Source organism: Dipodomys merriami, unplaced genomic scaffold, assembly GCF_024711535.1.
Source record: "Dipodomys merriami isolate MVZ:Mamm:240054 unplaced genomic scaffold, mDipMer1.0.p SCAF_13, whole genome shotgun sequence".
In the NCBI taxonomy this organism is placed as follows: Eukaryota; Metazoa; Chordata; class Mammalia; order Rodentia; family Heteromyidae; genus Dipodomys; species Dipodomys merriami.
Window position 1 is genome coordinate 23393437 of NW_027202604.1, and position 24849 is coordinate 23418285.

The 24849-nt window shown below is 41.6% G+C and overlaps 1 protein-coding gene across 19 annotated transcripts in view; it reads right to left on the reverse strand.

The window, feature by feature from the left end:
- Magi1 (membrane associated guanylate kinase, WW and PDZ domain containing 1) overlaps positions 1-24849 on the reverse strand; it is a 551837-nt gene that overhangs the window by 188712 nt on the left and 338276 nt on the right. The window contains exon 1 of one of the 19 annotated variants that reach the window (XM_070018911.1): positions 20038-20137. The exons of 17 other annotated variants lie outside the window; for them this stretch is intronic. The gene's annotated coding sequence lies outside the window, so the exon portion shown is untranslated. Of the gene's footprint in view, positions 1-19839; positions 19853-20037; positions 20138-24849 lie in introns of those variants that run through there. One more of the 19 variants, XM_070018913.1, reaches the window with a different exon arrangement.

A 24849-nucleotide genomic window follows, 5' to 3' on the forward strand; every position in this document is an offset into this window, starting at 1 on the left:
TTTACATTTATGCTGTGACTGAAACCAAACCTATCCTCCAAGGGGCGGATATACAATCTTGTCAAAACTTCACATACACTCTGTTGTTTAGAGAGTATGCAGGACATTGTACACGATATTTATCTCAAGAAAGATGTTTTCTTTAAAGCCTTTAAGATGTAGATTTAATTTTCTCTTTTCTGTTTTGCTCATAGATATACACATAGAGATTTTGTATATCTGTATTTATTAGACGTTCATCATATTTAACATTTTCTGTTTCTTGTACTTCTCAAGTCTTCCAACGACTCATGCACAGTCCAAATAATAACTTTCTAAAAATTTAGACCAGGGGACTAACATCAATTCGATGATGTATATGACGCATATGCATGAATTTTGTGAATGTCCCCTGTCAACTCTATACAGACATTGATAATCAACCACTGCACTTTTCTTTCTAAGCCTGGATAAAGGATTCCTTCCTGAGAGATCCAGTCTAATCTCTTGGTCATTTCAGAAGGCTAGTGGTTATAGCTGACTGAAATAAGCAGATACTTTTCTATCTTCACCTGCATACCTGTTTTACACTTTCTAAAATTCAAGGAAATGAATGCTACCTTCTGCCTTAAGCTTAAATAAGGGTTTCCTTTCAGAGCAGTTAGGATTCATACATTCCAGGAATCCCCCTCTATTGGCTAAGTTCAGGTCACAAGTAAGTCTGACATTGCCTGAATCCACTCTACACAATGGTGCCAGACATTACCACACTCAGTTACCTGCTGCCAGGATCACTCTGAGTTTGACTCTTCTTCTTACCTGAACAACCACTAGGCCAAAATCCATACTGCAGAGTTGTGAGGACTGAAGATACGTATGGTAACCACAGGAAACAGAACTCCACAAATACTGGGGTTTGCTTAATTTGTGTAACTCTAGCACTTAGAATGACATAAACACCAGTAAGTGTTCAAAAACAACTATTAAGTTAGGTTCCATTAGCTCACACCTATATCCTAAACTACCCAGGAGGCTAAGATCTGAGGATCACAGATCAAAGCCAACCCGGGCAAGAAAGTCTGTGAGACTCGTATTTCCAATTAACTACAAAAAGCCAGAAGTAGAGCTGTTGCTCAAGTGGTAAATTGCCAGCCTTGAATAAAAAGGCTCAGAAATAATACACAGGCCTGAGTTCAAGCCCCAGGCCTAACACACACACACACACACACACACACACACACACACACACACACACACACACACACACACACACACACACACACACACACACACACACACACACACACACACACACACACCAACCTATGAAATGAGTATGTAAAGATCCTTTCATATACTAGAACACATAAAAAGAAATCCATCCTATGCATATGGTTAATGTGCTATAATAATGGAATTCCTTGAAGACAACTATTCTGGGTATTCCTTATGACTGCTAGCATTTTACTACATGTTTCTACAGTTACAAAGCAGGAAAAATTGCAAGGTAAAGCTAGACAAATGTAAAGCAAATGGAGCACAATACTGGGATTCAAGATTAAAGAAATGACCCCTCTACAAATAACCCTAAGTAATTAAGAGAAACAGTATTTCAGCCACATGCTGGGTGGCTCATGCCTATAATCCTAACTACTCAGGACCCAGATCTGAGGATGATGGCTCAAAATCAGCCCAGGCAGTGAAGTCTATAAGACTCTTATCTCAAATAAACTACCAAAAGAAAAAAAAAAGCCTCAAGTAGAGATGTTGCTCAAGTGGTAGAGCATTGGCCTTTAGTAAAGAAGTTCAGGGACAATACCCAGGCCCTGAGTTCAAGCCCAGGATTAGAAAGGAAGGATAGTATTTTGTACAGTCTTGTAGTATATTTCATACAGTATTCAAATGTCAAAAATAATGCAAAGAGCCCCTTACATTACATGTTAAAAAATAATAATAAAGTCAAAGCTGGGCATCACTGGCTCATGCCTGTAATCCTAGCTACTCAGGAGGCTGAGATCTGAGGATTGCCCTTCAAAGCCAGCCTGGGCAGAGTCCGTGAGACTCTTATCCACAATTACCCACCAGAAAACCAGAAGTGGCGTTGTGGCTCAAGTGGTAGAGTGCTAACCTTGAGCTGAAGAGCTGAGGGACAGCAGCCAGCCCGAGAGTTCAAGTCCCATCACTCACACACACACACACACACACACACACACACACACACACACACACACACACACACACACACAGAGTCAATATCAACACCACAGTGAACCACACAAAAGGCTGAGGGAAAATACTGATCTATTTTCCCTTAAAATATACTATTTTCTTCAAAATAACACTTATCTTCAGCCAGATGTGGTGAGGCACATCTGTAATCCCAGCTGCTTGGGAAGCAGAGATTGGGAAAATCACCCTTCAAAGTTAACTCAGGTGAAAAGTTAGGGAGACCCTCTTGAGTAAAACAAAGTAATAATATACACTGGTAATCAGAGACCAGCCCAGGACTAAAACCATACAGCCCTATGGGGGAGGAGGTGGGAGGAACTCAAGATAAAAAAGGCTGAGAACATGGCTCAAGTGGTAGAGCATCTGCCTAGAAAACGTGATGCCCTCAGTTCAAATGCCAGTGCTGGCAAATATATATATACAGTTGTAAGTTTTTCAGCACTCAAATGTTCTTCTTGAGGCAAGCATCTCGCAGGTCAAACCCCAATGCCTGCCCTGAACAGAAACGACAACTATCCTTGAGCAATGATTTAAATTGGAACACTAGAATCAAGTGGCTTACTTTCACTGCTCTGTATGTAAGCTGTGTGAGTTCACACAGCTCAATGTCATGCTGATGGCCGGAGTGCCTCTTCTGCTGAGCAAGGCTTCCAGGCGGGTGGATTTGACTACACTTTGTCTATGTTCCTTCTCCTGTGTGATGCATCCGCCTCTGAATTCTGTATGTCTGTGTCTCACCTTCACATACACACTTTCTACTTGTGTAAGCCCAATGAGTAAATGTGTCTCTGCTGGAAAGGTAATCAGAGAGCCTCTTGGCTCTCTATCCACCATGCCTGTTTGTTGAGGAAGGGATGCTCTGGCACTGGCTTCAGAACTCTTGGCTCTCCAAACTCACTAGCCATGTCCCCAAGGCCACCAAGACAGAGGTACCTAGCAGCGGAGATACATGTATTCCTACTTGCTGCCCTAAGAACCCACAATATGTTGATTCCCACAAATTCACAGTTTTATCCTGAGTTGAAATCACACCATTTCTGCCAGGAATCACACACAGAAACATGGTTCTGTTTTGTTTCTGGACATACTGTATTGATAAATTTAGAAGGAAGTCACCATACCAACGTTTTCACACAAGAAGAAAGAGAGAGTACTAACAAGCGAGTGAGACAGAGACCAAGAGGTAGAGAGAGACAGAGATAGAGCAAGTAAAAGAGAGTGAGAGCAAGACCAAGAGAATGCGAGCACACATATGAATGAAAGAGAGAGAGAGAGAGAGAGAGAGAGAGAGAGAGAGAGAGAGAGAGAGAGAGAGAGAGAAAGGGGGGGAGACCAGCTCTGAGAGCTAGAATAGAGTAAGTGTAAGAAAATACTTTTTGATAGATTCCAAATCCTGAGCCTTGATACACTCCCTACTAGTCTATGTTTCATCTTGCTATACCTAGCCAGTTACCAATAAAGTTTAGGAGCTGGGTGCCAATTTCATTAAATGTATTTGTTCTCTACAACGAGATATGGTATGAGGGAAGATGAAGTCTCCCTGGTCCCAGACGTTCAGTGGGAACAGATATCCCTTGCAAGCCCTCCTAAATCAGCCACATTACATTTTGGGGCAAGGGGTCACTGGAACTCTCTGTTGTTTGTAAGGTCCACATCCTTGCCCCAAATGCCTCACAAAAGCATTACCTCATCCCCCACCCACATTCTCAGTACACTTGCTCTATTTTGCCTTTTCCTTTAAAAAGTTTTTTATCAACTTCTTCACACACACACACACAGAATACTAGTATTGCATGGTCATTGTCTAATACTGCTCCCTTTCCACCAGCTGGAATCTAAGTCTCATGAGAACAATAGTCTTTGTAATCCACTCATCAACATGTTCCAACTCTTAGCAAAGTGCCCAGAACATGACAGATGTTTAATAAATATCTATTGAATAAATGACCATGCACAATGAACACTTCGGTTCCTGAAGTATATTCAAAAGGTACCACAATGGTTTTTCTGTTGAATAAGTGGGTCGGCTTCCATACTTCCAAACCCCACTGGGGCTCAGACAATCACTGCTAGCGAGTGTCTTAAACAACATGACAGGCTGGGCTGGAACATCGGGTCCCCCGAGGTTTAGCAGGGACTTACACCTGTTTTCTTGCTATTGCATCCCTTGCCCTACAGCTGTGCATGACACACAATAACCTCCATGTTTCGGGAATATTAGCAAAGACAAGGATTTTAAACATGCCACATGAGTGCTCAGCTCCATGTAAAAGAACCCTTTGGCATTCTATTAAGCACATCACATCAAAGACAGGCTTCCGGAACTTGAGGAGCCTAAGGATTCTGAGCACGGAATCCAGGTCAAATAAGGCTCCTATAGAAAGCACGCTTCTCCAGAGACATTGCTGGGATTTTCCTTTGAATTCTGACCATGCCACCTCATTCCTCTGAAGTGAATTCCACACAAAGTCCACCGTAAGCCCAAATATCCAGAAGAGGCACCTCACTCATCAGCAATCCCAAGATCCCCTCAGATGCCAGGGCTCAACAACTTGAGATTTCCAAAGATGAGCACCCTTCGTCAAGACTTAAGACCTGACTTCAACTTTTATAACTTTGGTAATTACGCTATCATTGTCCCACCAGCCTTTCACCAATGATCAATTAACACATAATAGTGTACAGAAATAATTTTAAAACAAATTTATATTAAGAAGTCGAGCCAAACAAGTGAATTTAATTTAATGACGTATCTACTCTAACCCAATGTATCCCAATTAATCAGACCCATACAAAAGGACGAATGAAATGTTTTACCTCCATTTGTTCCTATGAACGGACAGCAGATGTCAATCTAAATCCACCATATCTGAAATGCTCCAACAGATACAGAGGGCTCAGCACTCACTGATCTGCACAGTGTGGGCCCAGATATCAAGCACCTTCTCCTTCCAGGTGCTGTTGTTGCTACTTAAAGATTCTTAAACAGAATTTTTAAAATTATATTATCTCTACTTAGTTATACTAAGGAGGGATGGGAAACATGATAAAGGGGGTGGTATCGATCATGATGCCATTGGACTTATAAACTGACATACCGGATGGTAACTCTTTGTAAAACTGATTTTAAAATGTCTTTTAACCTTTAACAACTCTTTCATCATTCTCAGTTCCAAGACTTCTTTGCAAGACAGTTGAATTAAGCAAGCTAAAGTGGGATAAAGCTGCTAAGTATGATAAAGTTAGCCTGTCTTTATAATGTCCAAATAATGTGTTTCTCTGACCCCTACTAGAATGTATTTGATTGAATTCCAATAATTTCCTTAAGATTCTAATAGTGGTGCTTCATACAAATGATGCATAGATGTGTGATGACTGTAAGGTTTTGTTTTTATTTTTTTTAAAGAAACAAAAACAGCTCTACCATCACCACCATCAACAATAACAAAAACCTGGCACTAGTGGCTCATACCTATAATCCTCACTACTCAGCAGGCTGCGATCTGAGGACCTTGGTTCAAAGCCAGCCTGGGAAGGGAAGCCCATGAGACCCTTACCTCCAATTAATTACCAAAAAGCCAGAAGTGGAGCTGTGACTCAAGTGGCAGAGCACTAGACTTGAGCAAAAGAAGCTCAGGAGCAGCACTAGGCCCTGAGTTCAAGCTGTAGGACTAGAAAAAAAAAAAACAAAGATAAAAGCACCAGCAACACATAAGAAGTTACCCTCTCCTTGTAAGTGAACCCCTCAGGAGCTAACTTAATTTCTAATAAGGATAATCAAGATGAGGCTTACAGAGAAGGAAGCTCTTCAAACACGCAATGAATGTTCTCACTATGTTTATAATGTAGGGGAGCTAGAAACATATTCAGGTTAAGTGGTCACTTCCCTGGTAAGAGTTGCTCTGAATATTATGTCCCAAGAGGGACTCTCCTTTCCTCTGCAAAGTGAGGTTTTTGCCTTTGCTAACCTCTAAAACGGATCATCAGCAGGTGAAGGGCAGCTCCATTTGGAGAACTGATCACAGTGCAAGTCAAGTGACACTCATAACTCCTTGGAACACACAAGAATGAAAGGACTGTGACCATCTCTATCCTTGTTTCCATTGTCTCAAAAAGCTACTTTTGCAAAAGAAAGTAAATTGCCTTAAAGTTAACTTTCTCCTTCTCAGTGGACGGCTGGTTTCAAGTACTGCTAGCCTACAGAATGAGCTACTGTGGCCTAGTTCTAACCGCTGACTCGGCATAGACCGGCTCAAACAATGCTCTGCAAGAGGCCAGTGCTGGGATTGGTGAAGCTCTGACAGGACCCTGCCAAAGTCAGCAACTTCTTACAAATGAGGCCAGGTTATAGGAACCCAGAGGCTGTATCTACTAGCCTGGTTTCGTGGAGAAAGGAAAGACCAGCCTGCAACATATCTAGTATCCTAAAAGCCACCAAGAAACAAATGGCTGCAACTTCAGTAGATCTGTGTGATAAACACAGTTTGATACAAGGCTGAAAAGTCAGTGGTTAACTCTGAAATTACCATTTGATACAGGGGACGTATAAATTGAGGATCAGGTTATGGGCCTTTTAGCCTTTGAAAAAAGGCAAGAGAGCAGTGAGTATACACATTCTCAAAGTGTATAGTAAAAAGAACTCAGTGACACCGGGCACTGTAGCTCACACCTGTAATCCTAGCTACTCAGGAGGCTGAAATCTGAGGACTGATTCAAAGCCAGCCCAGGCAAGTAAGTCCATGAAACACTTTACTTCCCACTAACTACCAAAAAAAGTCAAAAGTTGGAACTGTGGCTCAAGTGGTAGAGGGCTAGCTTTGGGCACAAAATCCAGGACAGCACCCAGGCCTTGAGTTCAAGCCCCAGGACTGGCACAAAAATAAATTAATTAATTAAAAAGCTATCAGTGAGTACAAAACTAAAATAAATAGAAAATGCGGGTGGAACAAAAGGGGCACAAGTCAACAAATGAGCCAAGATTTAGGACAATGCTTCACAAAACCAAATGTGGATTATTCATTGTTATGAAGGCATAAAGAGTGGTTATTCTTTACTTCATCCATTAATCAACTCATTGAAACCTTTCACATATCAGGCTCTGGCCTTGGTGCAACAGTGATGAACTAAGCAAGGATGCGCCTTTAGGGACTTTACAGATCCTCCCGCAGGGAGGGAGGGCAACCATAGGGATTCGCCTAGATGAGGAAAACTGACTGGTAGGAGCTATTGGGTTTAGTGAAGACACACTATACATATGGGTCTACATAGACACTTAGTGAATCCTAACCTGTTAACAATTAGGCATTCAGACCACTGCATAGATGAGGTAACTGAACTTCCCAGAGGACAAGAGACTGATCCAAGTCCTTCAAGAGTCAGTGACAGACCAGAGATGCAGGCCAGAACAGTGCAACACTTAGCATAAACAGAAAGACAGAAAGGAAGGGAGGGAGGAAATATCCTGACATTAAAAAAAAAAAACCTGGCAAAGCAATGGGTAGCTGTTTGTATATTCCATTAATTTTTTTGTTGTAAATAACCCAATTTTTAAAATGCAAAAATACATGAGCAGACACTGCACCAAAGATGATAGATGGAAGGCAAGCCAATGCACGCCATTAAGCTCTAATAATCATTTGAGAAATGAAAATTAAATTCATAACAAAGTATCACCACATGATTAGAAAGACTGACATGTTTTCTTTAAGTTTGACTATATAGTGCATTACTTATCTAAAATGTTCATAATTAGAATTCTGTTAGGGTCCTTGCATTTTAAAATGTTTGCACAGACTTTATCTAGTGTACATCTCTCATTTGAAGATCAAAAATCTGAGAGACTCTGAAATTCCAAATTTTTGGGGTCCCAACATGCTATTCAAAACCTTTTGGATCTTGAAGCATTTTGGATTTCAGATTTCCAAATGATGGAGGGTCCTCCTGGAGCATGTGAGGAAGAAGATGTAGAGCAGCAAGAATAATCCCCTGTCCACTGGTGGCACATGTATAGTTACTGAGATGCTATACACTACTGGTGAGGATGCACAGTGGCACAGTTGTTTGGGAGGAGAGTGACAGTTGTTTGCAGGCATGAACAAAGCCTTACCACTTGACATGGAGAAAACTCACTTGTAGGTACACCCACTCTATGTTGACAAAAACTCTCTTCAGTATACATGTCGCTCTTTCCCTGGGGCTCTGAATTATTCTTTTGCTTTCTACGGGTGTTGCCTTTAGTGTCCTTCATCTGATGAATGGATAAACACACTGCACTGTGTTCATAAAATGGAATAATATGTAGCAGTACAAAGAACTAATGGTGTAAGCAATAATGTGAGTGAGCCTGTACTCCACTGTATTATGTTAAAGAAGCTCAATTCAAAGGTTTCATACAAAATTATTCCATTATTATTACATTTGGAGGAAAAGCAAAATTCTCAGAAGGAGAAAACAGATGTGGTTACCTAGTGATGGAGGGGGGGGATGGGGAGAGACACAAACTCCTTCCTCCTACAAATGGGCAGGAAGAAGGAGTTTTAAGGGCGATGACACTATTTGAGTTGTTTTTTTGTCTTTGTTTTTTAATGAACTGGTAGTTTAGAACTGCAACCCACTTCCTCAAATACTGAAATTAAACACATCTCAAAGACACACATGCACACACACACACATACAAACAACATTAAAGTGCACCTGTATTAATACCATCCCAAATAAAATAAGGTTTCCTAATGAGAAAATGTTAGAACATATGTATTTTCAAACCAGCAAGTGAAATAACAGACTTTTTTTTTTTTTATTTAACACCTCCTTGCTGGTTGGCAAGCAGAACGGTTTGCTCCAATACCTTCGTTCTGTATTCTGGAAGATGTACAAGAAAGTATCTAGGGTTGGAGATGTAGGTTGCTACTCAGCCTGTAATAAGTCCCACAAGCTGCACTGAGATTGAGTCTTTCCAGAGAGGATGTTGCAACCTCCTAATAACGGCTTTCTGCTTTCCCATTAAGGACAGTGGGCATTCAGCATAATGTCCTCAGCTGCCCTGGAGTTCCATCCTAGTCTACTTTGTTACCAAGGTCAGGGTCAAAGTACTTTGGGGATCTTTTGACATCCTATAATCACCCAATGCTGGCCTTAAAAACCACACTCAGTTGTCTCTGGACTATTAACCATACCTTGACCTCACTTCTTTGCATTTCACATTACAACACAAAGAAACTAAACAGAAACATTGGCAATAAGTTCCAATCTGGAAAGTGAATACAGCTCACCTTCCCAGGGTTTGGTAATAAGCAAGGTATCTGGCCTTCAGCTCTCCTGTACACAGTTCCTTCATCCTGGGGCTCCAGTCTATTCTCTTGGCTTCCTTAGTGGCTTCTTTGCTGAACAGCCCTGGAGCTCTGGACTCATCTGCCTACCGGAGACTCACTGAAAACCCATATTACAAGCAATTCAAAGCATGAAATGAAAATTGCTGCTTTCAATTCCTGTAAGGATGAAAACGGGAAGCTGCCAGAAACTCTCTGTTCCTTCATTTTCTATGTCAGATTTCAAGAATACAGATAGCAAGCAGCCTGTTATAGGAGAGATGAATGTGAACTACGGGGAAAGCATTCCTCCCCTAGATGTGACCCCATATGGTAAAGCGTTTCCAATAAAAGGCAAGGGTGGTAGGATATATGGAGAACAAACTGGAAAAAAAAACTACACTGACAAGGGCAAAGATGACCACCTACTCCAAAATTGTAAAATGCACATTAAAACAATGAATTACTAAGCCCTGTAGTGTGATCAGGTCATACTACTAGATCTGGAAAACACAATGAAAGTTTCACCACTCCATTGGGGAGATACACAAACCAGCTTCTATTTTATGCAGTTTGTACATCTGTAATGAGAAAGGCTGAGCAAAAAATAGGCTTTCAGAATTCCCTTGCAATATTAGGCTCTATAGTTCTAGGACCTGGGAAAGGACAGAGGAAATGCATTGTCTACCTTCCTCCACTGAAATAAATGTTCCCTGAGAACAAGAACTGTTTACCGCTGTATCCTTGGAATATAGCAGTGTCCAGGACATGTGATGTCCTCTGTAATCAAGGAAGGATAATTATGGTAGAATATGTCTTGTTCTATCTTTCAACTATCAGGTTCTGTGACTAAGAAAAGAATATTGATGCATCTAAATTGTAATTTATATAATCTAAATTGTAATTTTTTTATAATCAAAAGATGTGACACACTGAACTTAACCCTAAGCTGATATAGGCAGAGCAAGAAGAAAAGTTTGCTTAAAAGAGAACTATCTAGACAGGAATTTCCAGTGAGGTGATATGGAGAAATCAGAGCAGAGGAACAACATTGCCTGATGTGTGTCCCCTGAAGACCCACGTTCCTAATGAAATGCTAGAGATAGGGCTGCTGGGAAGTGACTGGATCAATCCTAAAGGCTCTGATCTAATCAACAGGATGGCCCATTGATAGAGTCCTAATTTGATGGCATTCCTTGAAGGTTATGGAAACCAGAAGGTGCCACCAGACTGTAGGAAGAGGTCAGTGGTACTGTGCCTTTGAAGGGTACATCTTCTCCTTGTCCCCTTCCTATTTGTCTCTCTGCTTCCTGGCTGCCATAAGTTAAGCAGCCTTTCTCCACCTGGTTCTTTTGCTACACTTCACCAGGACCAAGAACAATGGAGCCAATCAATCCTGTGAACTAAGGCATTGACACTTCTAAAACCACAAGCAAGGGATTCATCTTCCGTCTTTCAAGTTGTTTTTATGTGGTATTTTGTCACAGCAAAGAAAAATGGCTTAACATGCGCTATATAAAAGGGGTAACTTCCTAAAGCATGTGAAATGGCCCAGAAACCTTAAAACTGGCAGAGACAGAGATTCATTTTCAGGACAAAGTACTAGGAGAGGGCAAATGAATGAGGTAATTCCTGACTAGTATGTGTTACCATGACTTTATGCAGAGAGGTCCAAGCTTAATCTTGCCATTTTGAATATTCAAAATGTAGGCAGTTCCAGGCTAGAACATCTTATAACCATTGGATATATCAACTTAGAAGTCCCTTGTAGCTGCCTAGGTTCCCTAAGTTATACAACTTCAGCCCATTCTCTTGTACTTTTCTCATTCTATAACTCAATAAGTCCTTTATGTTCTCTCCTGAATAATTCTTGGGTCTCTCTTCTACCTTACTTTTTGGTCATGCCTTCCTTGTTGGTATCCCCACAATATCTTTGTCCTTCAGATCAAGGTTTGACAAACTTTTTTTACAAGAGCCAGATAGTGAACAGCCCTGGCAAGTTTACAGCCTCTCCTACAAATGCTTACTCTGGTTGTAGCTCCAAAGCATCTATTAAAAAAAAAAAATGTATTCCCGCACAGACTGTGCTCCTATAAAACTTTATTTGTAAAAAAAAAAAAAAAACAGTATTTGGGCCACATTTGGCCTGAGGATCACAGCTGGATGGCCCTGTGTAAAGTGTTTGCAAGAGTAGTTTAGAAAGCACAAATATGAGCACTTGAGTCTCCTATTAAAACTCTTCCAAGACCCACTGTTCTCAAGACAATTTTTCAGGACTCATGTCTTTGCAGGCCATGCAAGTATGTCTGGGTCTCTCATCCTACCTGTCCATTACAACTCATATATATATATATATATATATATATATATATATATATATATATATATATATTCCACAATTGGTGACTTGATGCTTTTCAGAAACAGCAGCCTCTCATATCTTTACAGGCTCATGCTGGGCCTACTCTCTCTGGAGTTTCCTGATATCTGTCTGTCTGTCTGTCTGTCTGACTTGTCTACCCTTGAAAACCTACCACCAATGTCTCCTCTGCCATGAGACTTTTCTTCACTTGAATTCAAGACAGTCACCTGCTCTCTTCACATATTTCTTGTATAGCCAATGTGACAGTGTGCATCACGGCCCATAGACAGAGCTCTAAACTCCAGCAAAGCCACTAAACCATGGGTGAGGGTAAGGCTGTGATTTCTACATCTTTGTATCCTTGGGACAGAGCATAATGTCTACCTCACAGATAGCTCATAATAACTATTTGTTTCATTAATTAGTAAAATAAAATTCATTAAAATTCCAACTTGGTGCTCATTCGGCCTTGTATAACTTCAAAGAAATCTGAATTCACTTAATGCTCTAACTACCTTCATTGTGCCAACTATTTTAATTCAGCGCTTGAGATTAAAACTTATCCAAATGTTGGAATGAACTGTTCTTTCAGAGGATGATATAATTCAAAATTTCCCCTTTTAAAGAAGATGCACTTTAAAACTGCTACTTAGCTGTCTCCCCATTAATCTTTAATTAGCTGTTTGAACAAAGCTGAATACATTTCATCCTCTTGCACAGAGCTAAGTCCTCAAGCAATTAGTTTGTCCTGCTATGACCGACGTCACCATTGTGCCCCCAAGACAGGCAAATCCTCAAAGAAGGGGCAAATTCGTACCTCTTCCAGACCTGGACAGATTCTCTGAGGCCATAGGATATAAGAGTTCCAAATAAAGATCATGAAAATCCATCACTATTCACCTGCAAACCCATACATAACTTTAAAAGACTCACTATATTCAGTTTCAGCAAAGAAGAAGAAGAAATCGTCTTGCACATACTGGTAGGACTATGTATCATACAACTCCTTTGGTAGGATGATTTTACAAGTATTCAGATCCTCATTTCCGCATTCATTAAGTCAGTGATGGTACATCAGAATCAACCACAAGTGAGCAGAAGGTAATGTATGTAAAAGTGTCTCTTGCAATACTAATTTGAGTAGGTATTTTTTAAAATTTGAAATGGGATCAACATCACATAATAATGTCCAAAATCAATGGACAACAAAGTTCTCCATGAGCCAAATTCCATGACCATCACTTTCACGAGAGCCCATATCCACACCTAAGACATCTGCAGCGCTATGAAATTCCTCATCCTAAACCAAAAGATGACCTATGGTCAGATTCCATCGTCCAATTCAAGTTAAAAAAAAAAAAAGCAGAAAGAAGAAAATAAACCCCAAACAACTAGCCTCTTAGTTATTCACGTTATAAAATTTAAAAAAAACCTTAGAGCCAAGAAATTACTGCCTCTTCTCTTTCATTCCTTAATGATCCCATCAGACAATCTTTTTGACTACTTTCAAAATACATCCAACCATCTCGTACAGCTTTCCTACAAGGTCTAATCACTGCCAACTCACAAGAGGATGACAACAGCTTGTTAGCTCTGCTCTCCACGTTCCAAACTCAACCTACCATCTCGTCTCCTTGCTATTACCAGAAAATGCACATACCACTTCTGTTACTGGGTAGAAGAGGACTGTACTGGGTTGTTCTCCATAAAGACATGTATGTGGCTCCATCTCTCAGTTTGTTTAGGGTCTACCCTGACACATGGACAATCCTATTTAAAATTGCAACATGCCCAAATTCCTCACTTTTACTTGAGTCTGATGCCTTTTCCATGATGGCATTGCTATCATCTAATATACTAAGTAATAGACTTGTTTATTACTTCCTGAACAGAATATTGACCCCTCTCCCTCCAGGGATCTTGATCTATGCTGGTTGATCATATGTTCCAAAAATCCAGAGGAGCTCTCAGCACATACAAGGTGCTAAATAAATACTGGATAAAGGTATAAATATATTTTAGGATTAAATAAGCTAGTTCTAACACAAAGCAATCTAATAAATATAGGTTCCAAACACCATTTGCTTTCCTTTATCTCTTTTTTTAAATTTTTTGCTGTGAAAATACCGTACAGAGGGGTTACAATTACATGAGCAAGGTAATGAATACATTACTTATCAAGCATTGTTGCCTCCTCCTTTGTTTCCCCTTCCCATCTTCCCCTCCTCTGTCCCCCCCCCCAGCCAAAGTTGTAAAGTTCGTTTTTCAACATAATGACTTGTACATCTCATTGTTGCAATGGGTCCACCTGTATCCCTATTTAAACGGTTTGTTTTTGCCCTTCCCCTCCACAAATTATACCAATATCAAATACAATGAAAGCAGGGTTTATACCGTGGGGGAGGGACATACAAAGCAACAAATCATCTTATGTTAGAAACAATCACAAGAAAGAAAAAAACATTGGAATACTTATCTTGGGGTTCATTTCACCTAACATCAACTTATCTGACCTTTTCTGCTTGTCTCAGACATATACTAGTTATTGCAAATAAGGGAAACCATGGGACCTATCTTGTTTGTAAGTATATCTGTTTGGGGGAAGGTAAGAAAGGGTAGGACAAAGGGTAAATGATACTTACTAGAAAATATGTTGAAAATTAACTATATAACTTGTGAGTAGGAATGGGAGGAAAAAACTAGGAGAAAGCAAGGGGACATTGTCCAAAAAGAAATGTACTCATTATGTCCTCTTTACCTGACTTATGTAATGGTAATTCCTCTGTATATCACTTTTATAATAACAATAACACACCATTTATATAAATTTTTAAAAGAATGAGGTAGGCATATAGGTTTGACACGGAAAATTCCACAGAAATGATACAAATAGAAGAAAACAAGCTGAACTAGTGTACAAAGATAGTTACTGTGACACTGTTAATAGAGAAAGGAAGGGAAATAACCTAAAAACTTTCTATCGGGGTAAAGGGTAAATAGATAATACATTCTTCTTCTATGCCTTAGTTCATACTTTGGGGAAATGGGACGGTGGTCTAACTGCAATCACATACCACATACTTTTTTGCAACCAAGTTCTGCTTGACAATCACAGTAATTTTCAGAAAGAAACTTCTCATAGCTGAAAGATTTCATTTTACCTATTATCTCTACCTTACTCTCTATTCCCAGATCTTATTAGGACTAAATTAACATGAGCTCTAATACAAGCTTCAGAAGGGCAGGGAGATTTTGGCTATACTGTTCATTTAGATATTGTCCCCACTGTCTAAAAATTTCCCAGCGCATAGTAGGCACTCAAATATAAATTACTCCCAGGATGAGATTACAAACAAGCAAACAAATAAATAAATAAAAGGTCCAAAAGCTAGAAAGAACACTACCTGGAGGTACTGTTTCAGTCATTATTTTCCTGACTGTGGGCACCTCAGATTAACTATGTAGATGTGCAAAGGCATCCTTAAGCCTAAGTGCTAAACCTCTTTTAAAATAAAAGTCAAATGTTTACAGCCTTTCTGGCATCCGTTTCTGGACTCTCTCTATAATCATGTATTTTTAAAGCACCTCTCTTTGGCATTGCGCCATAATTAATTAGAAAATTATGGCACTTAGTGTCTTTCAGGCAAGTTATTTCATTCAGTTTTTTTTTGTCAAATTTGTAGATTCCCACTGATCTTTATTGCAGAAAAGATATATACCCAAGGCAGTAACTCAGACCCAAGGCCTGCTGAAGGGGACAATTCGTGAATCACAAGAGAGCAACACCTGTAAGAGTAACTAACTACACAGTGAGCCGAAAGCTAAGGGCTTTTTTTCTCTTTTCTGTAGAATACAGAGAAAATCAATGGCTTGTGGAAAAGAATATGTACCATTAAATACAAGGGCACCTGTGTTTCCTGTGCCTGTTTGTGAACGGATTTCTCATGGAATTCGATTATTTTTACTTCAGCAAAAGCAATAGAGCACTTGAGCAATCAGATGACACTTCATATATAACGACTGCTCTAAATTCCTGATATACCTGCAAACCCAAGGATTTGCTGTACAGATACTACATGCTAAACATGGTACTGAAACAGGGATACAGAAAGATAAATGATAAAAAGCAAACCAACGACTTTAGAAATAAGAGCATAACACCTTCGAGACTGGAAGTAACTACATTGTGATTTTTTTTCCTGTCCTTTCAAGTAAATGACCAAAACTGAAAAACAAAAAAGAAAAGAAAAACAGAATAGTAAAACTTTCAAAATCTTCTCATTCGGTAACTCTCAATTTAATGAGTGATTTTTCAAGCCCAAGATCTCTCCTTTTCTCTCACGATTAAGACTGTCTTCAACATCTCAGTGAAAGTTAATATCTTTTCATTCTGTGTTTATGCTGGAATCTGACAGCCTTGATAAACTTTAAGGATGTCAACCTCCTTGGAAGAAAAGAATCAAAGTTAGCAACCATAGCTTAAGGACTGGACTAGGAGAAGAAAGGGGACAATATTGTCACTTCTATGACTATGGAACTTACTGTGATACAGGTTTACCAATGAGAAATGGCACATGACACTACCTGGAGGCTGTTCAGTCATTATTTTCCTAACTGTGGGCATTCCACATTAATTATGTAGATGTGCCAGAGGCTAGCAATGGTAGAAACTTCTCAACCAGACCTGTGGATGCAGGGACAAGATCTTTGCTCTATGTGCTCATAACACTTCAAAAGCCTACAAGGTATCAAGAGGCAAGCTGCTGTTAGATCCAGCCATAAGCAGAACTCCTGAATCAATCAATCAATGGCTGGCATTACTACCTTTCTTCCCACCAGACTTCTTTAAAAAAAATGCTATGACAGTATTTTTCCTGGTGCCAGAGGGTGTCAGTATGACTGCGGGGGATGTGCTTATACATTCAAATATTTGGGGTCTGATTATCAACATAAGAAACATGGTGTTGTTGTTGTTTTGTTTTTTAAGGAGAAAATAAATATGTTGAGAGAGTGGTGATTATCAAATAAAATGGGTTTTGCCAGAAAAATACAATTGAAAGGTGGGGAAAATACCTGTCATCTTCTGACAGGAGAGGAACCTCTTTCTTGACTTAGCTTTTTCTATCTAGCACTATCAGCTCCCTAATTACTTTTGACTTGAGAAATGCCTTTGCCTTTAGTTATAGGAGTCTCCCAAGTTCCACTCCACACGGCAAATTTAATAAATCAAGATCAGAAAAACACGTGTGGGTGTATATATCCAAAGAACCACAAATAGGCTGAGTTGTTACTATATCACCTGCTCTATATAACACTACAGGGGATGAAAGGGAAATTAAAGTCCCATTTTGTGATAACTGGAGTTAATTGATCATGGTACCTGCCGCCTTTGTAAATAGGGAAATCTCATTCTTCTTCCCACCCCTGTTTTTCCTCTTCTCTGTTGTCATCCCTATGCCAAGAGTGAATGGGAAACAAGGGAAAAAAGAGGGTGCCTCAGTAAGACCACGTACAGCCATTACTTCTATGGTGCCATTGATTCACCAGGATACTTCTGATATGTAAGAATATATCATGCATCACAAAACACTCCTGCTTATAAAAGAAGTATAGTTGTTCAAGGAGCCACTTTCTGTTAGTGAAAGGCCCATAATGGCAAGCTTATGGAGAACCTGGATTCAATGGTTTGTTAGCTCAAGTGGACACACCCTAGGCCATAAATGCCTCTTTTGGATACAGTTAACTGAAGAAGCAGCAAAGCTCCAGCCTCCCCTGGGAGAAGTCCTGTAATAGACACAATTGCCCAAGCTGTCTGCTCAACACAGACCAGCAGGTAAGCCTCAAGTCTAATGGTAACACATGAAAGAAGAGCATATTTTGGTAAGGAATGGATTCCACACTTCTCTATTGTAAGCAGAACACCCAAACAGCAAATCTCAATGATTGCCACAGAAATACAATTTAACATTTGCAGCCTAAAAACCCTATAGAGTGATGTAAACCAGGATCCTTTAGATTTAGCTTAGTGGAGCAGGGAGGAATGGAAGTCAGGGAGGTGGGGGTCCCAGAGGGCTTCTCTTCCTTCTGTCCCCTTCCTCAAAGCCCAAAGAAGAAAGGCAATGAGAAGCAAAAGCAGACTGCTTCTGTTTGCTCAGCTGAGAAATGGAGGAAACAAGTCCCTGTTGAAACCATTAATCTGCTAAAGCTTTCAACAGCACTAAAATTCATCGGCAAGTGATGAGCTGTGCCTTGTTGACGAGTTACAGTGCAAGTTGAAGCATGAAAAGAATCTGAATGCACAACCAATCAATAGACAGACGATGGCAAAGTTTTCACAAAACACCCATTTGCAGAAGATACCAGCCTTACAGATGATAAAACATAAGCCTTTCTCAACCAACAAATTCATTCTCCCCCAGAACCCAAAAGACAATGTTATTCTCTAGAGTTTATAGATAGTTATATGTATTGTATACACACCCACAGTTAAATGCTTTCAATATAAAAAGTCACAGGCCCCTCCCCTGCAAAAACTTCCAGTTTTCATCTGAACCTCAGACAATCATGTCTGGACCTTTTGAAAGCATTGAATAGATTCTCCTCAAGAAAAGCAGTAAAATAAGTAAGCAAGTAAATAAACAACAGCAACACAGTAAGGGCTGTTTAGCCAGCTGTCCCCACTCTGCCACATATACACTCTTAGGGGTCCTAATGATTCTCAATAGACAGGGTCCTCATCTTGAAAATGAGAGAGACAGAGAGAGACAGAGACAGACAGAGAGAGACAGAGAGGGAGGGGATATTCCTAATCCCTCAAGTCAGCTACACATAGCCTCAAATAATTTAGTTCAGGCACAAATCCACTCCCTTTGTCTGAGAGGCAAAGTCTAAGTCCCAACTCAGTGGACAAGACAGCTTCCTCTCATACTTAGCCGCCCTTAGGTACCCAAGTCAGTTGGACTCAGGACCTGGGGGGAAGGGAGAAAGGCATTCCACCTTCCTATCTCTTCGAAACTCCCCAGGCCTTCAACACTTGAGCCACTCACACCAACCAGGGAGAACAGCATTTTCAGCTCCCAAGCAATAAGCAAGCCAGACTTTAGATTCCTGTTTTCTGATGTTCACAGACATGCATAGCTTACCTAGGTAAGACAGTGCTCTGATTACCACATGTTCCTTTCCAGGAAACAAACTTAAAAAAAAATCTTTTGCAAGTACAATCTTCCTTTAAAAGAAAAAAAAAAAAGAAATGGGAAACGGGGGAAGAGAGAGGGATCGCTGTTCTAAGCCCTTCCAGATTCTCCCCAGAGCTTGCAAAACCTTCCAGTGTGCAAAGGCATTTGCCCACGACACCCTGGGAGAGCAGCAGCTCCGGGTCTCCCCAGCCTCCCCCAGCCCCCAGCCGGAACAATGCAGCAACGTACATTTACCAACACCTGCTGGAACCTATTAATATGCACGGGGCCGTATGGACCCCCTCCCTCCCCGGCCCTCCACACTGGGCAGGCTTTCATCTCCTCCATCGCCGTCCAGCGGGAACTCATTTCGCCGCCCCCTCCCCCTCCCGCCGCCCCCCTCCCCCCGGTCCCCATTCAGCCCGGCCCCGGGCTCCCAAAGCCCAGGCTGACGAGCACACTTTGGAATGCACTTCATTAAAATTGAGCCGCCCGTTTCCAACCTGCAATGCGGAGGAGGCGATGCAGAGCGCTCGCCACACTTCCTCCAGCAACCCCTTCAAAAGCCCCATTGTTCGCCCGGCATCTGCTCGGGAGCCCGGCCTCTCCCCACCCACTGACCCCCGGCTCTCCATCCACTTATTTATTTATTTATGGAGGCCTCCCCTCCCCCCACCCCGCCTGGCCCCACAGGGGCCTGCCCCGGTGAATTAGAATGCAGCCGCCGCCATCTGGCCCTCCCGAGCTGGCCCGGTCCCTCCCCGCCCCTCCTCCCCGGTCCACACACCACACTCAGCATCTTCACCTCCATGCTCGTTCCCACAGCCCGAGCGCACACCCCGGGTGGCGGCGGCGGCCACCTCCGCCTCGGCCCGCCCCAGACCCCCTCCCTCCCCGCGGCTTCCTCCAGCGGTGCGGCGTTCGAATCCAGAGGTGGGCAGGGGGCGGCGGGGGGGGGGGGAGATCCTGGGCCACTTGTACTTGCCTGCAAACCCCAGCCAATCGCCAAGATTAGTCCTTCTCTTTGTGCGCCCGAGAGCCTCCCAGCACGCCGGTCCTCGCTCTGCAGCCGCGGTAGAGAGGCGGGGGTGGGGGAGTGGGATCCGAACCCCTTCCCGAGGCGAGCTGGGGGACTGCTCTTGCCACCTGACCGCAGAGAGGTTTATGGAGGGCAGAGGCGCTGGCAGGAGGGGGCAGCTGATGGTGCTGGAAGGGAGAGAAGATGCCCCAGCTTGCGCCTTTTATATTACTGGCGACATTTCTAACACATGACAACAATTTCCATCTGTATTTAAGCTGGGAGTGTGAAAAAAGAGCATTACATCACAGAGCCCGGGTTCCTAGAGGCTGCCGGATATCTAGGCCAGGGGGGATTAGGGCTGCACCTGCGGAGGGGCGGGGACACAGCCAACCCCCCCACTTCCAGCCCCGCGGGCAGGCATGCCAGTCTCCCATCACCCTCCGGGTCCTGGGGGAGCTCCTTGGCCAAAGAAAGGCGGGAAATCAGTGAACCCATTTACAAAAGTGCTGGAGGCTTAACAAGGAAGGATGGTGCGTGGGTAGGCCAGGTCAGGTAAGTGGGTGGGTGACTCTGGAGCCTTCCAAGACCTCTCTGGTAGGGCTGAAATCTGTCCTCCTGCCTCTTTTCCAACTTTGCAAGAAATGCCAGAGAAATAACTAGGTTTGAAATCATTGCTTTCTTGGAGTTGAAGACAGTAGAGGGACTCAGAATGTGAATTTGAAGGAGCTACTCTCAAGAAACTTAAAAACTAAGGGAAACTGGACTCAAACTTCTAGCTTTGGAGGGTAAGTTTCTCTGTTAGCAAATGGTCAGTCATTGGCCATTCTGGACACTACTTTAGAGCAGGACGCAGATGGACCATAGGCTGTCAAAGGAAGGACTATACACTGCCTATATTCCAACAGAGTCACTTATATGCATCACCCAAGTTTTACTTCCTAAAACTTGAACAGAAGGGATGAGAAATGTTTTTAGATGTACAAGAGACTGAAACTTGCAATCCTAACTACTTAACAGGCTGAAATCTGAGTGAGGATCATAGTTCAAAGCCAGTCTGAACTGGCTGGGAAGTCCTAGAGACTCTTATCTCCAGTTAACTACCAACCAGCCAGAAATGGAGCTGTGGATCAAGTGATAGAGCACCAGCCTTGAGTGGAAAAAGCCAAGCGAGAGCATGAGGCCCTGAGTATCAGCACACACACACACATACATGCACGCACACAAACACACGTGTGCACGCGTGCACAGAGGGGGGGGAGAGGGAGAGAAAGAGAGGAAAAAAGGAAGAAGAAGTATGACAAAGTAGAAAAGAACTCTAGAAAGGATATAGGACATAGAAGCTACACTGCAGATAGAAGGCCAGATTCCAGGTGACTGCAGAGTAGTTTGAAGGATAGAGGAAGAAGAAGAGAGAGCAGGAGGCCAGTTAGATATCTTCCAATGCACAATCACCAGGATATGACAGCAGGTGAGAAAACAGAATTTGGTGCTCCACATTTGTCCCTCAGGAAGCAGTTACTTTGTACATATGCATGAGACCATTCATTCATTCCTAGAGCCATCCAGGGAGTAGAAGGCCTTCATACCTAGGCTCGTTTCCCTTAAGGTCACATGCAATGGTTAAAGAGTCACTAGGTTCCAACCTCATCTCTCTACTTTGAACTTTCACTGGTGGATGAACTCTGTCAGGCAATTTTTTTTTTTTTTTGGTCGGTCGTGGGGCTTGAACTCTGGGCCTGGGCGCTGTCCCTCAGCTCTTCAGCTCAAGGCGAGTGCTCTACCACTTGAGCTACAGCGCCACTTCCGGTTTTCTGGTGGTTTATTGGAGATAGGAGTCTCACGGTCTTTCCTGCCCGGGCTGGCTTTGAACCGCGATCCTCAGATCTCAGCCTCCTGAGTAGCTAGGATTACAGGCGTGAGCCACCAGCGCCCGGCTTTCTGTCAGGCATTTTGTAGATACTACCCTCACAAGTTGTCAGTTTTTGTTCTCTGTTTTTACACATGGAGAAAGAGCATCACTCATCTGCAGGCTGTACAAAGAACTTAGTCCATGTCATCTGTTCCTACTATCATATTATGTTTATTTCTATAAAAAGTATCTGAGCAAAATGAAAGTACTCACCATCCACGTTGGATGGGATCTACAAGATGGAACAACTCCTTGCACTCTAGTTAGCAAAATGCATACTCCAGGACCCAGGCTATCACTCCACCCATCTGAAAAAGTGATTGAGGGCCAGTGGCTTAGTGGTAGAGTGCTTGCCTAGCATGCATGAAGCCCTGGGTTTGATTCCTCAGTACCACATAAACAGAAAAAGCCAGAAGTGGCGCTGTGGCTCAAGTGATAAAGTGAACAAAAGAAGCTCAGCGACAGTGCCCAGGCCCTGAGTTCAAGCCCCAGAACTGGCAAAAGAAAATAAAAAGTGAATGAGATGTTTGGGGAATCAAATGAGCAAGCAGATTCATTTCCTTCATTTTTAATCCCTACTTACTCTGTGGTGGCCACAAAAAGTCTGGAGAGCTGCTTGTCAGGTATGAGCTTGCAGTTTGGCTCTGGGAGAAACAATGAACTGAAGAGAACTGGTTCTTTATCAATCATAGGCATAGCACATGTGAGTGCTGATATAAAACAGGAAAGCAGATGCTATGTAAAACTTTCAAAAGCCTTTATCATGACCTAATGCTGAAAAATGGGATTTGTATTTTATTAGTTTTTCCACAAGAAAATGACTGTGCAGTGCAAATTAAATTGTTCTTTTTCAAGGAAAAGGAAAGAGACTACATAGAAGGGAACCAAAAAAAAAAAAAAAGGCATTTCTTTAGGAAAGAAAGAAAGGGACTTTTGATTCAATAAGTATTCAAGGATGTTCAATTGGAGGAGAAAAATAGCCCTCATTTGGTTTGGAAATATTCTTAACAATAACAATTTTAAATCAGCACTCCAAAGACCAGAGTTTTTAAGGTAGAAGAGAAGTAAAGGGAGAGTCTGTGGAAATGTACTGTTTTTATCAGACAATACACATTCAGTCTCAAAACCCAAGGTTCCCTCAGCCTGTGTGGTCTCCAGCACAAGCCAGGAGAAAGCTTTAATTGCATTTCTTTGGAAAGCACACTTGTCACACACAAAAAAATTACCAGTAGGTCCTCTTCCTTCATCTGCACCTGGCTTCCAAACTCAGGGACTTAGTTGGGCATGTCTTCGGCCACAGTTCAGTGTGGCTGTGAGGTATGGATAGTTCTTTGTTAGCAACATGTAAACAAACTGTAAGAAAAGGCCTATGGATTTCCCTTTGAACATATCCAAATTAATAAGAGAAATGTTTCTAACCAGAATGGTTAGAAATCCATCTATTATCTACAAGAAATGGAGTAAAGAAAGATCCTGCGGGGGGGGGGGGGGGGGGGCGGGGAGATCCTGCATCATGAGATAGTTATAGGAAGACACAGTTGGTAAATGCAGGGTAAAAATGAGGGCTAGGCACATAGAAAGAGTTCAGTCAGTATCATTATTGGCATTTCAATCAAAGTAACTCTAGTGTAGATCTCTATATGTCTTTCCACAAATACTTTCCACAAATACAGAGGTGCACTACATCCCTGGGATTGGAAAAATGGCTCTACAATTATTTCATAATGGAATTGTCCTTTGGATAAAATAATATTCAGCCAACATTATAGGACACATTTATTGTGGAGAATGTAATAAAAATAGGCATAAAAATAAAATGGGAGGCAAAAAATTAACAATAATAAATAAATAGAATCGTGTGGGTTGCTTGCAAATACCTACACAAAAAGAAATCATAGCATTAAATGTACTTTAGAGAATGAGAAAATAAGTGAAATATGCTTTCTACCAATGAAACTACAAAAATGAAAGCACACCTCTGTGTGTGTGTGTGTGTATACACGTGCGTGCACATGCATCTGCGCATGCACATGCACGTGCACTGGTCATGGGGCTTGAGCTTCAAGGCAGGGCACTATCCTTGAGCTTCTTTTGTTCAATGCTAGTACTCTAACACTGAGCAATAGCTCTAGCTTTTTGGTGGTTAATTGGAGATAAAGATTCTCCTTGGACTTTCTTGCCCAGGCTAGCTTTGAACCATGATCCTCAGATTTCAGTCTCCTGAGTATCTAGGATTACAGGCATGAGCCACTGCCCTCTGGCTGTAAATGAACTTTCTTATAAAGATAGGAAAATCAATAAGAGAGCTGAAACATTAGGATACCCATATGCAAAAGAACAAAGCTGGCCCTTTATCTCATAAAGACCACCTCAAAATAGATCCTAAACCTAAATCAATAAAAGTCAATTTTAAAAAAACCCAAAAAGTAAAATTATTGGTCTCAGGTTAAGAAATAGATACCAAAAGCACAAAGCAACAAAAATAAATTAGATAATTTAGATACACTAAAAGAGTTCTCTGCTTAAAATGATACCACCAAGAAAATGAAAAGACAACCTATAGAATGGGAAGGAATATTTATGAGTTATATATCTTATTAGGCAGAATATAACGCCTACATCTAAATGACAACAAAAAGGCAGCCTATTTGAAAAATAAACAAAGGACTTAAACAGACATTTCTCCAAAGATGATTTGCAAGAGGCAATAAACATATGAACAGGTGCTCAATATTGGTCCATAGGGAAATATCCAACAAAATCCCAGTAAGATACCATTTCATAACCACTAAGATTCTATAACCAGAAAGACAACTATTAGCAAGAGGATGAAAAAACTGGAACTCATATATGGGAATATAAAATGG